Genomic DNA, 13951 nt, shown 5'->3' with positions numbered 1-13951 from the left:
TTCTGCGGAGCAATTAGTGCGAAATCCGCGCAGACGCTGCGCGGTGAAGAGGGACGTCGCTCCCGAGTAAGGTCAGTGCGAAAATGCCCTTTGTTAGTGTACAAGCCAAGGGCTGAGAACAGAGAAACAATGGAGTGAAGTATGTCTTGACCAGCCTCTGTTTTCAAAGTTCATGCAGACTCATACCCATTTCAGGAAACGGAATGCTAAGGTAACATCAGTGATTGCATAACCTAGTTAGCTTCATGTGTTTAATGCTCTTTTTCTGTGTCTGTAATATCCTGTATCTAGTTTTAAACACAGAAAATATTATGAGGATGCAAGCACTTTCACTTAGCAAACAAAGTCACATAATTTTAACATTTCCACTTGCAAAAGATTACATCATACATGGAAACCTTGCATGGGAGCCAACCTTTTGAATGAGAAGGAAGAATTAGTGTGTAGAATATTAGTGACTTTTCTTTCAACAGATGTACACAAAGATGTTCCTGAACAGTTAGTTCATTTTGCCAGAGTAGGACCCAAATTTCAGATGGGACATCAGTCTACAACAGACATATCTTCTTGCCAGTTTGGTGTAGTGGTTAAGTGTGCGGACTCTTATCTGGGAGAACCGGGTTTGATTCCCCACTCCTCCACTTGCACCTGCTAGCATGGCCTTGGGTCAGCCATAGCCCTGGCAGAGGTTGTCCTTGAAAGGGCAGCTGCTGTGAGAGCCCTCTCCAGCCCCATCCACCTCACAGGGTGTCTGTTGTGGGGGAGGAAGGTAAAGGAGATTGTGAGCTGCTCTGAGACTCTTCGGAGTGGAGGGCGGGATATAAATCCAATATCTTCATCTACCTCACAGGGTGTCTGTTGTGGGGGAGGAAGGGAAAGGAGATTGTGAGCCACTCTGAGACTCTTCGGAGTGGAGGGCGGGATATAAATCCAATTTCTTCATCTACCTCACAGGGTGTCTGTTGTGGGGGGGAAAGGGAAAGGAGATTGTGAGCCACTCTGAGACTCTTCCGAGTGGAGGGCGGGATATAAATCCAATATCTTCATCTACCTCACAGGGTGTCTGTTGTGGGGGGGAAATGGAAAGGAGATTGTGAGCCGCTCTGAGACTCTTCGGAGTGGAGGGCGGGATATAAATCCAATATCTTCATCTACCTCACAGGGTGTCTGTTGTGGGGGAGGAAGGGAAAGGAGATTGTGAGCCGCTCTGAGACTCTTCGGAGTGGAGGGCGGGATATAAATCCAATATCTTCTTCTTCTTGTTCCTAGAAAGGAAACTTCTAAGATAATATCCCTGAGAAGCTTCTTGCTATGGCAAGGCAGTCTTGACCTAAATAGCCCAGACTAGCCTGATCTCGTCGGATCTTGGAAGCTAAGGAGGCTTGGCCCTTAGTGCTTGGAAGGGAAACCATCGAGAAAGTATCGAGATTTTACACAGAGGCAGGCAATAGCAATCTACCTCCGAACCTCTCTGGCCTTTAATACCCGACGGGGTTGCCATAAGTCGGTTGTGACTTGAGGGCAAGAAAAGGCAAGCTGACACAAGCGACAAAGCTACAAGCTCCATTTCTTTATCTGCTGTTTGAGTTCTTTGAACGATAATGAAGCCATTTTCAAAACTTAATGTCTGTCTTGTTCTGCCTTTCGTACTGACTGCTACAAAAGAAAAACGAAATCAGAAATAACTTCTCTGTCTGTGGAATGACTGATCACCCAAATAATCAAAGCAGAAGGTCTGGACCGCTGTTGTTATTCCCACCGCGCATGAATTCTCCAGCCACACGTCTGTATCTTCAAGATCTGCTCAGTGGCATTAGGAACAGAATGTGCACCTTGGTTTCCATTCTTGTTTCTCTCCTTCTAGAGACAGAGACTATTGTGGATCCCACTATCAGTATAAATGCTGACTGAATGTGGTGCCAGCAGTTTGAACGGAGGGACGGTGGCTCAGTGGTAGAGCACCTGCTTGGGAAGCAGAAGGTCCCAGGTTCAATCCCTGGCATCTCCAAAAAAGGGTCCAGGCAAATAGGTGTGAAAAACCTCAGCTTGAGACCCTGGAGAGCTGCTGCCAGTCTGAGTAGACAATACTGACTTTGATGGACCGCGGGTCTGATTCAGTATAAGGCAGCTTCATATGTTCATATGAACTATGTAACAAAATAAAGGTGATGGGGGGAAAAAAATCATCAGGGTTTTTTTTTGTTTTGTTTTGTTTTTTGCCATTCCACTGAGTCCTGTATAAAGAAAGGCACAAACCCCAAAAATGCAATTCACTTCAGTTTGCGGTTCACAAAGTGAACCATGAACCCAGTTGGCTTGCATACAAACCAAACTGGGTTCATGTTTTGCCTGAAACAGCTGAGTCATGGGAGTAGGCTAGGGTTGCCAATCCCCGGGTGAGGGCAGGGGATCCCCTGGTTTGGAGGCCCTCCCCCCGCTTCAGGATCGCCAGAAAGCAGGGGGAGGGGAGGGAAGTGTCTGCTGGGAACTCTGTTATTCCCTATGGAGATTTATTCCCATAGAAAATCATGGAGAATTGATCTGCAGGTATCTGGGGCTCTGGGGGGGGGGCTGTTTTTTGGGATAGAGGCACCATATTTTCAGTATAGCATCTAGTGCCTCTCCCCAAAATACCCACCAAGTTTCAAAAAGATTGGACCAGGGGGTCCAATTCTATGAGCCCCCAAAGAAGGTGCCCCTATCTTTTATCATTTCCTATGGAAGGAAGGAATTGAAAAGGTCCCTTTAAATGTGATGGCCAGAACTCCCTTTGGAGTTCAGTGATGCTTGTCACAGCCTTGATCTTGGCTCCACCCCCAAAGTCTCCTGGCTCCACCCCCAAAGTCCCCAGATATTTCTTGAATTGGACTTGGCAACCCTAGAGTAGGCTGACCCTGTGACTCAGCTGTTTCTGATCTAAACAACTGAGCCACTGGAGCCCCTTGCTCAGCTGTTTAGATTGGAAACAGCTGAGCTGTGGGGAGTAGCCTGCTCACATGGCTCAGCTGCTTAAAGAGGCTCTGTTGTTTTTTAGCCCAAAGCAGCTGAGCCATAGGAGCAGGCCGCCCCCACAGCCCAGCTGTTTCCTATCTTTTAGTGTCTTTCTCACGTATGTTTTGGTGGCATTCATGGGGAGGAGAAAGCAGGGGTTTAAACCCCTGGTTTTTGTTCCCATGAACCTCCACAAACTGCCTTAAAAGTTTGTAGAAGTTTGTGGCTGGGCTGCAGTCCACGAACTTCAGTTCACGAACCATGAACCAGCCAAAATTTGTCACAGACAAAGGTTTGTGAGCTGGTTGTCCCCATCCTTATTTCTGTATAACCAAACAGTTTAGCCCAAGGGAGAAAAACTTTTTGTGTTACAAACATGTCAAAATAGAACAGTCTATTAAGACAAGCACAAGGTAGATACTTGTTGGAAGAATGTAGATAATTACATTTAAAAGAATGATAGCTTAATGAACAAAGAAATTAGAATAAATGAGAGGAGGAGGTGAATGGCAGCTGTGTAACCAGTACAAACAGCAATATAAAAATTAGCTGGAAGCAGTAAGGGAGAAATTGCCTTTTAAACAGAGGAGGGAAAAGTACAAAATAGAGCCGAATTGAGTGAAAGCTGTGAATTCTAAGTGCTTTTTAAAGGCTTTCTCCATGTCCTCATTACTGCTTTATCATTGGCACTGTCTTTCCTACCTAATATTTTGTTGCTCTTATCTGACAAATTAGTTCTTTTCATAAGACCACCTCAGCCTTCACTTACAATTCCTTTTAAATGAGCTCTCTGGTTTCCAGGAAAAGAAAAGTGATGCTCAACGAGTCTACTGATCATAAATTGCAACAATTAGACCTGGCTCCAAGGTGATGTTTTCAGAAGTTACTTTGCATAAGAAAAAATAGAAAAGCCAGTCCTAAAGGACTATTTTACACAGACCAAAGCGAGAAAGAAAATCCTATTAATTTTACTAGTAAATCATTTTTTAATAATTTGGGGGGAAATAATAATTTTATTTTGGGGGGGGGGAATAATTTGGAGGAAAGCTGACAGGAGATTAACTGTTTCTGGTTCGGGATGGCTCATCTCAAAGAGATGACAGGTTTAGCGGTTACTTTTCTACAGGGCAATGGATTAGAGATGTCCACTGAGATGGTGACAAACTATTTGGACTGCTTGGCAAGGCCTTGAGGCAACAGGAGGAAGGTTGCCGGCCTAACATGCCTGAGAAATTATATATGTTTATATACAAATGCTAGAAGTGTCAGAGGTAAAATTGGGGAGTTGGAATGCTTAGTGTTGGGGGGAAATAGAGGCCCTTTCTCCATTCCTTTGATCCTGATCTATGAGCACTGAAACCGCCTGCTACAGTTTCACATCATTCAAAATGCTTCTACATTAAAAAAAAAAATTGTTCCTCACCTTTTGCGGAATTTTGCTTCTATACTTGCAAAAGCAGGAAGAAAGCTCTGCAGGCCCACACCCCTAGACTCCCAGAGACTCATAAGGGGAGGTCTTTCTTTGTTTTGCACCTCTGGGTGCTAAATCATGCAGAAAGCCATGCCTGACCACCCCTCTCAGAGGTTCTGGAACATGGGAGGGAGGCCTGAATCAGATAGATTGTGTCTGTGATTGGAGGGTCAATTCAGCTGTCTCTTGAGATTGCCCAGTCATAGCTGGGGGTGTGTGTGTGAAACCCCAGTCAAGGTGATGCTGTCGCACACACACACCAATAACCCAAAACAGGCTTTGCTTTGGGTCTGGTTAGAACTGGGCTTTTATGCTGGGAGGGGGGAGAAGTGGGCAGAGCTGCCAACAGCCTGGAGCAGGGGGACAGATGCCTCTTATTGAACTTTCACAACTCAAAGGCATCACTGCCCATTTCTGCACATTCAGCTTCAGCTCTAGGACATTTCTGTTCTTGTCACGGGAGTTGGCAACCAAATGAAACACCAGTTCTGAGGCAACCTAAGTAGTGGAGTTTAGGTATTAGAGTTCATCCATCCTCTCCCTTCCCCACTGGCAACTCCCTTTACCTTTCTTCTGTTCCCAAAATGCAAAAACCACCCCATGATGTACCTAAATCAATGCACATATAGCATGATTTCTTCAGGGTCAACACCCCCTGGGTGGAAGACAAATGATGCTCCTACCCTCACCCTGAGCTTGCTTCGGTGGGGAGGGCAGGATATAAATTAAAAATTATTATTATTATTATTATTATTATTATTATTATTATTATTATTATTATTATTATTATTATTATTATTATTATTATTATTATTATTATTATTTCAAGAGACCCAGCAAGAAGCAGCACCTTTCTCTGACAGCCATTTCCTTCCAGCTCCCTTCCTGAAGGAAACCAGCCCTCTGGCTGTGGTTACCAACTTCCATGATGAGAAACAAAAATGTCTCATTCCTAGAGTGGAGGCTGAATGTGCAGAAATGTAGTCAAAGTTCAATAAGAGGCATCTCTCCCCCTGCTCCACTTCTCCTCCCCCCTCCTGGAATAAAAGTCCAGTTCCAACCAGACCCAAAGCAAAACCTGGGTGGGTTTTTTTTTGGGGGGGGGGGTGCGACAGCAGTGCCTTGACTGGGGTTTTAAACCACCCCCCACACACACACACACATACACACACTTATGACTGGGCAATATCAAGAGACAGCTGAATTGATCAAAGCTGAATGGAGAAAAGGCTGAATCAGTGGTGTCACAAGCCAACAATGAAAAGTGGGATGGAGCTTTAGGGAGGAGTTTGAAAACTCAGAGGGTAAGTTCTACAATTATAGCCTTAGATCTGGATGTTCAGAAAACTTCTGGTCAAAGCTACTCTTGAGAACTGCGGGGGAACTCCAGCGCAGAAGCATTTTCGGTGCGCATTCAACTAAATTAATGCAGAAGATTTAAGATTCTGCAAGGTAAGAGAGAAGTGATTGCAATATCCAGTGTAGAAGGTGGCTTTGAAATTTGCACAAAGAGAGGATTTTATGATGAGTGCAGAAACAATCATAGACATTGTAGGCATTTTAGAAGAATAAGATCAGAAGATATTGGATTTATATCCCGCCCTCCACTCCGAATCTCATAGTCTCAGAGCAGCTCACAATCTCCTTTATCTTCCTCCCCCACAACAGACACCCTGTGAGGTGGGTGGGGCTGAGAGGACTTGGTGGAATGAGGAGAATCAGTGGGACACAGTGATTCCTGGATATAAATTATTTCAGAAGAATAGGGAGGGAAGGGTTGGAGGTGAGGTGGCTCTGTATGTCAGTCCAATAAGATTGAGAAGGTAAGAGAATTAGATTCACTTCTGGAAATGCTTTGGGTTGAAATAATGGACCCACAAGGAAGCTTAACTCTGGGAGTTTGTTATCACCCACCAGATCAAAAGATAGAGGATTTATTTATTTATTTATTTATTTATTTATTTATTTATTTATTTATTTATTTATTTATTATATTTATATCCTGCCCTCCCCTATTGGGCTAAGGGCAGCTTATAATTGTAAGGCGGATGATTATAAAATGATGAAAGAAAGAGATTGCGTTTCTAGACACTCTCAATGACTGTAGTATGGAGCAGATGGTCACAGAACCTACCAGAGGAGAGGTGATCCTGGACATGCTCCTAAGTAATGCCCAAGGACTGATGAGATATAAAAGTGATTGCACTGCTTGGGAACAGTGACCATAATGGTGTTGAGTTCGCCATTTGTATAAATAGGGAAATGCCCCAAAAGACCAACACAACCACTTTTAACTTTAAAAGGGGTAAATTCTCTGAGATGAGGAGGCATGTGAAGAAGAAACTCAAAGAAAAGGTAAAAAGGGTCAAAACCCTTGGGGAAGCTTGGAGACTATTCTACAATCCTAGAAGCTCAGATAAAATATATACTGCAGGTTAGGAAAGCCACATATAGATATAGATATAGCCACATATAGATATAGAAAGAGGCCTGCATGTTTAACAAACAAAGTAATGGAAGCTGTAAAAGGTAAGAAGGTTTCCTTTAAGTGGTGGAAAGCTAGTGCAAGTGAGGTTAATAAAAGGGAACACAGGCAGTGGCAAATCAAATGCAATTCTGTGATCAGGCAGGCAAAACAGGACTATGAGGAGCATATTCCTCATCAAAGGTTCCAAAGTAAGCAACATGTAGTCACATGCAAAAAGGACAAGCCCTCTCATGGATAAAAAAACTGGCTAATTAATAGAAAACAGGGAGTGAGTAAAAATGGGCAATTTTCACATTGGAGGGTGGTAAGCAGGCCTCGGATTCAGTGGGAACTCACAGGAGCACAGCTCCTGAACCTTTCTGAGAGTTCCACCTCCTCCTTCTGAGAGTTCCACCTTCTAGTTGAATAGTATGTACAGCTGCATAACCATCCCTGGATGAGCTCCACCACCTATTTTTTCTGCAAAACAACCTTTGGCGGTAAGCATTGGGGTACTGCAGGGCTCAGAGCTGGGTCTGATGCTTTTTAACTTGTTCATTAATGATTTGGAGCTGGAAGTAAGCAGCAAAGTGGCTAAGTTTGCAGAACTGTTCAGGGTGGTGAGACTCAGGGATGATTGTGAGGCACTCTAAAAGGATCTGTCAAGGCTGGGTGAGTGGGCATCAACATGACAAATGAGGTTAAACATGGCCAAGTGCAAAGTAATGCACATTGGGGCAAAAAGTCCTAATTATAAATGCAAGTTGATGGGATGCGAACTGGAGGAGACTGACCAAAAGAGAGATCTTGTGGTCATGGTAGATAACTCACTAAAAACGTTGAGACAGTGTACAACTTCAATAAAAAAGGCCAATGCTATCCTGGGATTATTAGGAAGGGAACTGAAAACAAATCAGCCAGTACCATAATTTGTTGTTGTTGTTGTTGTTCAGTCACACAGTTGACTCCAACTCTTTGCGACCCCATGGACAAAGTCACGCCAGGCCCTCCTGTCTTCCACCATCCTCCAAAGTCTGCTCAAAGTTGTGTTAGTTGCATCAGTAATGCTGTCCAGCCATCTCATCTTTTGCTGTCCCCTTCTTCTTTTGCCTTTTCCTGGATGAGACATCTGCCTTGAACCCATTCCAGCCTGGCTTTCGCCCAGGCCATGGAACGGAGACTGTCCTACTCACTCTTACAGATGACCTAAGAAGGAATCTGGATCAAGGCGGGTCGGTGCTGCTGATACTTCTTGATCTGTCAGCAGCATTTGACACAGTCGATTATGACCTTTTGACCCACCGGCTTGCCATCGCCAGAGTTCGGGGGGTGACTTTACAATGGTTTTCCTCCTTTCTCCGGGGACGGGGACAAAGGGTGGTGCTTGGCGAGCAAACTTCCTCATGGCATCCACTTATATGTGGAGTGCCGCAGGGAGCCATTCTTTCGCCAATATTATTTAACATCTATATGCACCCCCTTGCCCAGATGGCCCAAAGTTTTGGGATGGGTTGCCAACCAGTACGCTGATGACACCCAGCTCTATTTGTTGATGAGTGGTCAGCCAGTTGCTGCCCCTGACCAGTTATCCAAGGCATTGGGAGCTGTGGCTGGGTGATTACAACAGAGCTGTGTGAAATTGAATTCAGCTAAGAAGGAGGTCCTGAACCTGAGTCTGGGTGGGGTGGGTACGGGCATCAAGCACCCAGCTTTGGATGGTGCCACATTGGTGCCAACCCAACAGCTGAAGAACTTAGGAGTGACCTTGGATGCCTCCCTTTCCATGGAGGCCCAGATCACGATGGTTGCCAGGTCTGCCTTTTGTTATCTTCAGCAGATCAGGCAGCTAGCAACACATCTATCCCCCCAGGACCTGGCTACAGTGATCCATGCAATGGTCACTTCCAGACTTGACTACTGTAACTCCCTCTATGCTGAGACTGATCCCGAAACTGCAACGGGTGCAGAATGCAGTGGCTCGCCTGATGACTGCACCACCTTTACGGGTGGGCATTTGGCTGGTGCTCCACAGTCTGCACTGGCTGCCCATCGAGTACTGGATCCGCTTCAAGGTTCTGGTGCTAACATTTAAAGCCTTACATGGCCTGGGACCAACAAACCTGTGGGACCGTCTCTTTCCATATATGCCCATGAGGTCGTTATGTTTGGCCTCCCAACATCTGTTGGCTGTCCCCAGCCCAAGAGACACCCGCCTCGCCTCAACCAGGGCCAGGGCTTTTTCAGTCCTGGCCCCTATCTGGTGGAATCAGCTCCCTATTGAGATCCGGGCCCTACCTGGCTTATTAGCCTTCCATAGGGCCTATAAAATGGAGCTGTTCCGCTTTTAGGCTTTTAACTGAGGCTGCGGGCATCTGTTCTTGATCTGCTTGGCCTCCCCAGCCAGCACTGTCATCTGTGCTAGGGAATGGAATAAAAACTCCCAAGATGTAAGACGACTAGGCTGGGCAGTATGTGATGACATGGTAATCCTGTCGAGTGCTGTTGAGTGTCAGACATTGTAACTTACCTGCTTAATATGCTTTAAACTGTTCATGTCCCCTTGCCCTAACTCCATTTTGAATGATTCTACTAACCCTGTGAATAAAAGTTTGCATTTCAAACACTTTTGCAACAGTTACTAACTCCCATGGGAATTCCTAGCATAGCACTAACAAATGTAACAGGGCTTTGAAGATAGTGAGCCTCAAGGTAACCAGCAGGGTTCCTTCCTTGAGAAAGAGATAAGGAGGCCTGGGAACCGGCTATTGCCTCCCAAAAGTGTGAGAATGGTTTTATTGTTTAGCTTTTGATGTTAGGGGTTAAAATGGCATGTTCTGCTTTGAACTGTATCAATCTCAACTCGTCCCTGTCCTAGACAACTTGTTCTCAAATAAATGGATTAAGCTGCTACAAACTGTGGTCCGTTTTCACTTTGAAGTTCCAAGTCTGACATTGAGTTGCCTGTTTATAGAACGTTTTTTTATTGTATTTTATTGTTTTATCATATGTTGTTCTCTGCCCTGAGTCCTATGGGGAATGGGCGGAATAGAAATATACTAAAATAAATAATAAATAAATTATAGCACTGGAAAAAAAACTCCAGAAAAGGGCAACTAGAATGATTAAAGGATTGGAACACTTTCCTGACGAAGAAAAGTGCTTGGAGCTCCTTAGCTTGCAGAAATGTTGACTGAGGGGTGACATGATAGAGGTTTTCAAGATTATGCAAGGGATAGAGAAGGTAGAGAAAGAAGTACTTTTCTCCCTTTCTCATAATACAAGAACTGCTGAGCACTCCAGTTAGAATAGATACACTCGAGTTTATCTAAAGGGTGATGAACACATGGAATTCACTGCCACAGGAGGTGGTGGCAGCTACATGCATAGATGGCTTCAAGAGGGTATTGGATAAAAATATGGAGCAGAGGTCCATCAGTGGCTATTAGCTACAGGCTATAGATGGGACTCTCTGTCTAGAGCAGTGATGCTCTGTATTCTTGGTGTTGGGGAGGCTATAGTGGGAGGGCTTCTAGTGTCCTGGCCCCACTGGTGGACCTCCTGATGGCACCTGTTTTGGGAAGAAGTTTTTGGGCCACTGTGCGACACAGTGTTGGACTGGATGGGCCTTTGGTTTGATTCAACATGGATTCTCTGATGTTCTTAATAGGTGGACACAGTGTATTATGGCTATACTTTTGAGAGCCATGATGTCCTTACAAACATAGTGATTCACAAAGCGTTACAAGTGCATTCCTCACCTCGCCTGAATCTGAACACATAACAGGGATATGAAGAGATGTCAAATCACTGGTATATTTTTTACATCATCTTGGACTAGGTGACACATTCAACCAACTCTTCATTCATTTTGTAGTACTTTTGTCTTTAATTATTGCTATTTTTAACTTCTGGCCCTGTTGTATATGTGGACTAATATGAATATTAATATGTGTGTTCCTGCCTGGCTCATTGGAGCTTTGAGGACCGAGCTTGGGGACTCAGTAACAATGGGCTGTAGGAGCCAAATCCCTGTTGTCCTGTTCTAATCATGGGCCCCCTGCTGGTTTGAATGATCCAATGGTGTCCTAGCACTGGAACCTTGAAGTGTATATAGTTGACCCTGTTGGCCCAATTCTGCAGCCTTAGAGTTCTGCCGTTACTATGCTGTACTGAATAAAGAGAGCTATGATCGTGGCAACCTCGTCTCCTTATTGCATTGAACCCACTATATTATAGTGGTGACAAGGATGGGATCCTGGTGAGCGAGGAGCCCCAGCACCCGGCACTGCACCATGCATTGCTGCTCGCCACATCCAGCTCCACGCATCGCATTGACACCACTGGACGGCATGGCTACCACTCCAGGAATGCAGCCTGAGTTTGATGCAGCTCACCCCAAGCTGTGGGAATCCTGGGTCAAACGATTCAATTACTACCTCATGGCCCAGAAGATCAGGAACTGGGAAGAGGTCCAGGAGATGAAAAAAGCCATCATGCTGAGTACCTGCGGCATCACCACCTTGAGGCTAGCCAAGAGTGTGCCCGCCACGCTCGAATCATCCTCCTACAAGCAGATCATCACAGTGCTGTCCGGCCATTTCTCTCCCCAGCTGACTCGCCTGACCCGACGGCTGCAGTTCCTTGACAGGCATCGTCAGCTGAACAAGTCCACTGCTGACTACCTCGCTTTCTTGGGCAAAATCGGGGTGAAAGTGGAGTACAATGCCCATTTGGAAGAGGCCCTGCTCGAGAAATTCACGCATGGCCTTCGTGATGGAAAAACCCGCCAAAAGATCACAGAAGAGGACGACCCGACACTTGAAAAAGCCCTCAAGATAGCCATGGCAGCTGAAGAGGTGGGTAAGGACAAGGGCCACCATTCTGAAGCCAGCACACACCAGCTTCCACCCCAGCAGTGTCGGACGACTTTGATGCTCTCTTGCACTGAGCAGCCCCACGATGCCAGCCTCCATGTGCATCGGAGCCAGCGACATCCAAAACCTGCACCAGCTGTGGTGAGCCCCACGAACAAAGACTGTGCAAATTTAAGGACACCATCTACCACCAGTGCGGGAAGACAGGTCACCTGGCATGGGTTTGCTGCACCAAGTCGTCCTGCTCATAGTCCAACAACAAAATGGTGATGCCATGAGGCCGCCATTGAAGAGGAGTTGCACTCCCTCACCATATCCACCAGTCATGTATGCCAGTTACCGTGTTTAAACAATTTATTGGTAGCATATGGTTACAAAGCTTAACTATTTCTTAATTTTTTTTCCCGCATTAACCCATATGACATTTCCATCCCCCCTCCCTCCAATGTTGACTTCCCCGAGGTTATAAATTCAAAATCAATATTAAAGGCACTTCTAACTGCTCAAAGTTCAATGTATATATTCTTACTACTAAAAAACTGTCCAATGTTTCTTTACTTTCCAAGTTTTCTCCATATATCCTTTAAATTTTCTCCACTCCCTTTTGAATATCTCTAAATCATAGTCTCTTAGTGTTCTAGTTAGTTTTTCCATTTCACACCATGATAAAACTTTCATGGTCCAGTCCCATTTCTCCGGTATTTTTTCTTGCTTCCAAAGCTGCGCGTATAATGTCCTAGCAGTTGATAGCAGGTACATGTATGCCAGTTACCAATGCCCTCACTGGACAAATTAAAAATGATCATGTTCATAGAGGACGCTCCATGTAGGATGGAGACAGACTCGGGAGCTACCTTTACAGTAATCTTGGCCAAGACTTTTGTGCCAGGAATCTGATTAGGCTCATCAGGTCAGCCCCTTTCCACTTGACCACGAACGGCCAGGCAAAAAGAATGGTGCGGATGACTAAGGAATTGCTCTGCTGCATGGAAAAACAGCATGGAAGATCAAATTGATTTAATAGGCTCTGTCAGAGCAAGTAATGTTTATAATCTGTTCCACATGCTCTTATTTCATCATCCTACTGTGCCCGCTGCCAGTTTGCCTTCATGACTGATAAGGAAAATAGCAAGCCCAGCTGTAACGGCATATGAACACATGAAGCCACCCTACATTTACCAGTCTACAAGATCACTGTCGTCCACTCTGATTTGGAGCAGTTCTCCAGGACCTCAGATACAGGTATTTAACAGTATCTACTACCTGATTCATTAAGGAAACAATGTGGTCCAAATCTGAGACATTCGGGAAGCTAACAGACCGGCACTTTGGGCTGACCCAGAGGCACCCAGAAAAAAACATCCACACAGCAACATCTGGTGGCCGTCCCGATCTCTTACTCACCCCGTCCTCTGGGTCGATCCACCCGCCTCAAAAAGGCACCACGTCAAAAGTGGTGCCTTTTCGCTGGGGTTCCTCCAAGGCAGCTCCCAGCCATCTGGAAGGCTGGGAAGCACCTGAAGAGCACCCAGGGAGCCGCAAATGGGACACATGAGCATTCCAGATGCTCCCTGGGCGCCCATGGCCCACCCCTTTTTTCAAATGCCATCCGAAAGCTCCAGAATGCTGTATTTCTGGCTGTCTTTATTTGGGGCGGCCTCAAGCCGCCCCAAACCTGTCGTCTGATATCATTCTCTGTGTGCATAGTATGTGCTCTAGGCCAGCGGTCCCCAACCTTTTTGGCACCAGGAACTGGTTTTGTGGAAGACAATTTTCCCACAGACCTGGGAGGGGGAATGGTTTCAGGATGATACAATTGTGCACTTTATTTCTATTCGTTTGGTGTAGTGGTGAAGTGCACAGACTCTTATCTGGGAGAACCGGATTTGATTCCCCACTCCTCCACTTGCAGCTGTTGGGATGGCTTTGGGTTGTCCTTGAAAGGGCAGCTTTTGTCAGAGCTCTCTCAGCCCCACCTACCTCACAGACTGTCTGTTGTGCAGGAGGAAGATAAAGGAGATTGTGAGCCGCTCTGAGTCTCTGTGATTCAGAGTGGAGGGCAGGATATAAATCCAGTATCATCGTTATTGTCTTATTATTGTCGCATTGTAATATAGAATGAAATAATTATACAATTCATGGCCCAGT

This window comes from Heteronotia binoei, chromosome 8 (genome assembly GCF_032191835.1).
Source record: "Heteronotia binoei isolate CCM8104 ecotype False Entrance Well chromosome 8, APGP_CSIRO_Hbin_v1, whole genome shotgun sequence".
In the NCBI taxonomy this organism is placed as follows: domain Eukaryota; kingdom Metazoa; phylum Chordata; class Lepidosauria; order Squamata; family Gekkonidae; genus Heteronotia; species Heteronotia binoei.
Note: the sequence above shows the minus strand (reverse complement) of the source record.